Source organism: Anguilla anguilla, chromosome 1 (assembly GCF_013347855.1).
Source record: "Anguilla anguilla isolate fAngAng1 chromosome 1, fAngAng1.pri, whole genome shotgun sequence".
NCBI classification, from domain to species: Eukaryota; Metazoa; Chordata; class Actinopteri; order Anguilliformes; family Anguillidae; genus Anguilla; species Anguilla anguilla.
The window spans coordinates 2,396,300-2,400,753 of NC_049201.1; the positions used below are offsets into that span (position 1 = coordinate 2,396,300).

The window sequence follows — 4,454 nt, forward strand, 5'->3', positions numbered from 1 at the left end:
ACCACCAGTAGGTCACATGCTGTTTTTTTTTTAGGTACAGTCTTAAAATGATTGGCAGTCTTTTCGGATGGTGATGTGAGCCTCCCGGGAATGGAAACGGAGCTCTCCCAAGTGTTTTCTCCAAAACAATCATCCGTTGGAGGTAGGGGCGTTTTCATTACTTGCCTGCAAACGGGATTAGTCGCCGCGCATCCTCCTGCTCTGTCCTAAGCAGATCACAATCACCTGCCCGAAAATCCACTTTGCTTTCTTTACCACGCACACGCCTCCCCTCTCCCTCCCTCCCTCCCTCCCTCCCTCCCTTTCTCTGCGTGTTAATTCAGATTCCCGAACGCCCGTGTGCGCAGTTACCCTCCAGCCCTGTCCAAACGACTTTTTTTCACGGGCTTGGGCATTGCGCCGTTAAGAAAGCATCTTGCGTGAGATTGTTGCGCTCTGGTAAATCTCACAGCCGGGGAGACGGCAACGCTGAGGATCGGCATTTGTATGGTAATGTCCCAGAGCCCGGTTTCAGCACTGCCTCTTTTCTCTCCTGCAACAATAAACACAACAGTGCTGTAACTGCGCATTTTCCGGAATAATAACAGGAATCCATTTGCCCTGGAAATAATGCGACGGCGTGTTTTATTGAATCCCGTTTTTCTTTTTCCGATTCTCAGCGATTCGCCGTCTAGGCCCGGGCCTGCTGCTTTGTGTGTGTTTGGCACTTTCTGGCTCAATAAAAAGGTCAGTTACTGCAATAAGGGAGGGGAGAACAAACACCTACCCATACCTGAATCTACAGAGCTCAATTATTGCGCCGGTAAACATTATACATTATACATGAGCAAATTTAAAATGGCATGATTTGTACTTTCCAGTGCCGCTGCCTGTTAAACATTTGCATAGTGGCTGTTTATGGACCGTGACACTGCGCACAAGGCAGCAAATAGTGGTTGAATAAACTTGCGTCGTGAAAATGGGCCTAAAGCAGATGTTTCTGAAAGTTTCTGTAAGAATAACTTTTTTTTTTTTAACGGGGCATGCTGTTTCTTATTAGCAAATTCATTACAGTCTCGCACATAAGTGTTTGTATTTCAGTTCATGCTGAGTTTTTAGTTTTGAAATTAAGAGGCTCTTTGCATTGCGAAGTGTAATGATTACGAGTGTTTGGATCATTAGTTCGTACACACCCACCTCCCAGCCCGCCGAACCTCACGCGCAGAATGATTGATTGCTATTATTTGTTTTCCTGAATGCACTTTGGGCTACAACAGATGTATGAACGGTACATTTATTATTATTATTATTATGATTATTATTATTATTATTATTCGATTTAACGGAAGATCACTTCAGTTCTGTGTACTTTTCTCATAGTTGACCTGCAGAAATGAACCAAATGAATGATTTTTAAAAAAGCAAAGCAAAGCTGGCACCACTGAAAAAACTGTCCTTCTGTCACTGTAGGAAAATAACAAAACATTTTTGTAAGTACTGTTTTTATTTTATTTTTTATTTTGTAATATTAACTTGCCTGATTAAGCACCAAGGCATCGTTGGTGGAGTTTTAGAGAGAGAGAGAATTAGATGGATTGAAGTAAAGGGGTTGGGGTGGGGCGTGGGGGCAGAATCCGTTTTTGTTTTTTTTCTTCTGAATGATAACGAGGCGGCTTTGTTTCCTTCGCACAGACGCGGTGACCTCCGCGTCAGTCGCGTAGTTCCGCGTAGACGGCGTCGGCCGCCATCTTTTCACTCCGACGGTGTGTCTGGCGTTGTAACAGATTCACGAGCGATGCTGACAGGTGACAGAGCAAACCCCCCCCCCCCCAACATTCAAAATCAATTTGCGGTCAGAGGCAGCTGCAGGGGGTCCCCGTATTGATCAGCCCCGTTTCGGAGTTCAGGCCGTGAAATGAGGTTCAGCGCTGTGGGGAGACGTGCCTGCGCTCTGCATTCTGCCAGAGACGGGGGGAAAACATGGGCTGTCAGTCTTTGTTTGTCAAAGAGGAGGGCACCCAGAGGGGGTGGTTTTACTGGGAATCCCCCCCACCCTCCCCATGTTGGTCTTCTTGTCTCTTGTCACTTATCATTTGTATTTTGTATATATTTCTTTTTTTTTTTTTTTTTAAAGCTCACTTAACATTGTAAACATCATTGTATATGATCTGAAGAAGGCTTGGAATAAATCCGTTTACGGGGGGTTGCTGGAGCCTATCCCAGCATGCCTTGGGCGAGAGGCAGGAATACACCCTGGACAGGCCGCCAATCTATCACAGGGCACACACACCGTTCACTCACACACTCATACCTATGGGCAATTTAGGGTCTCCAATTAGCTTAGCATGTCTTTGGACTGTGGGAGGAAACCAGAGTACCCGGAGGAAACCCACACGGACACGGGGAATACACGCAAACCCAACACAGAAAGGCCCGGGCCGGATTCGAACCCAGAATCTTCTTGCTGTGAGGCGACAGTGCTAGCCACCGTACCACTGTGCTGCCCCGTGACGCTTCTAAGTTTCATAAAGTAAAATTTAAAAAACCGTTCCGTTCTGGAAAACACGTCCACACATGGGGACAACATCTGCCACTGACTGAAAACTCACCTTGTTTACGTTGGATCTCGGTTCAGCCGACCCCGAATTCTATTAAAGCACCTCAAATATCCTCAGTCCCCTCTCCTCACTGGTATTCTGGCCCTTAGCGTTATGTCAGATTCATGCACTGCTGTCATGTTATGACACTGCCTTAATTATTCTATCTGTTCCATGCCTAAACCTTTTATGTGTTTCTGTTACCTTTCTGCACCTTTGTCACTCTGGATAATTGCCAGCGGTCTGAATGTAACGAGAGTGAGAGGTTGTGTTGCGTACCCTTTTCCCCGTTCAGCCGAGCGCCGCAGTTCCCCCGTTTACAGTGTGGAGTTGACCCCGTGAGCTTGCTTTGTCCCATCGTCTTCATTCCTGCCGATGAAATTGAAATTGTGTCTTAACAAATTCGGGCGGAGAGATTACTCCGGAACAGCCTCGGTGTGAGTTTGACTCCGTGCACTTTTAAAATTTCAATTATTACGCCACCAGGAAAAAATATGCAGTCCCCTACCCCCCCCCCCAACCCCCCACCCCCCCGCCGCTTGTGCGTGTTCCAAAAGTGTGTGTATAGTTAGCACCATGACAACAGCATTTAGAAAAAGCAGAACTGTTACAGCAAATAAATAGAGCCCGGAATTAAACTTAAACTGCCGACTCCAGTACAAAAAATGATGGACGTTTAATTCAGAAGCTGTCTGACAGGTCTCACAAATTCTGTCCATTTATCCTTTTATTTTGTGGAGTGCAGCCCACCTTTTCACCTCAGGTGCACTTAATTTCTCAGCGTCATTCATCTTCCAGGAGCCTGCAGATTCATTTATTTATTTTTTATTTTTTATTTTTTATGTTTTGCGCTGACTGTAACGTGCCGATGAATGTTTACTCGTTTCGGCTCACAAGTCGCTCCCTTTGTTACCGTTGGTGAGTTGTGAGATTCCGAAAGAAACCGCGTTTGCGGTGGAATTCGTCGTTGAGAAACGGCACCTCGTCGGCCTTCTCGCCCAATTTAAAACCATTCACAGTTGCTGACGAAGAACCGTATCGTGTGGGCAGAAAAACGCAGCTTTGCCACCAAACAAAGCAAAGCAAAAAAAAAAAAAAAAAAATGCATCTCTATGCCTCATGGAAATAATGGGTGCTCACAGAAGTTAACAAATCAGTTGGATGTTATTCCTAAATAAGAGGGCAAATCAGGCAACTGAGGGTACAGCGCTGGTGAGTCATAATTGGCCCCAGAGAACAACGGCTGAGAGCAAAACCTCTTCTGAAACAAGAACTCTAGACATTTCCATTGTGTTCTTTAATTATGTAAAAACATGAAATGAAATGCAATGAGAGAGCGGTAAACACTGATGAATTCACCAGTCCCAGTCCAGTACTGGTAAAGTGTTGTCAATTCGCAGTAGGTGAAGTGCTGTTTCTAAAGAGCAATACAAGTCCAAATTCATACGTTCCTCTGTTAGTTTACCTCTTGCTGCTACAGTGAGGACATTTTGAAAATCCTGCTTGGGGGGGAAATGCATGCATCATTGGGGTGGGTGCTGGTTGCACATTTGTTCATTTAAAAACAGGTTTTAGTTGTACAGGAATGTCGAGTTTTCCGTTTTTAACTGAATACTTGGACATTCTTCCTGATTTTACATAATAGCTGCTAAAGTTTAACTAAATCATTAATCCCAGTTTAACTAATCCCTTAACCTCAGTTTAACTAAACCATTAACCCCAGTTTAACTAATCCCTTAACCTCAGTTTAACTAAACCATTAACCCCAGTTTAACTAAACCATTAACCCCAGTTTAACTAATCCCTTAACCTCAGTTTAACTAATCCCTTAACCTCAGTTTAACTAAACCATTAACCCCAGTTTAACTAACCTCCTAA

At 44.6% G+C, this 4,454-nt stretch overlaps 1 long non-coding RNA gene across 1 annotated transcript in view; it reads left to right on the forward strand.

Moving 5' to 3' along the window:
- Positions 1–286: 286 nt before the first annotated feature.
- Positions 287–4,454, forward strand: part of LOC118225104 — a 62,038-nt gene continuing 57,870 nt past the window's right edge. Inside the window, exons 1-2 of the long non-coding RNA XR_004764770.1 lie at positions 287–489; positions 660–726. This is a non-coding gene — a long non-coding RNA (uncharacterized LOC118225104). The remainder of the gene's footprint in view (positions 490–659; positions 727–4,454) is intronic.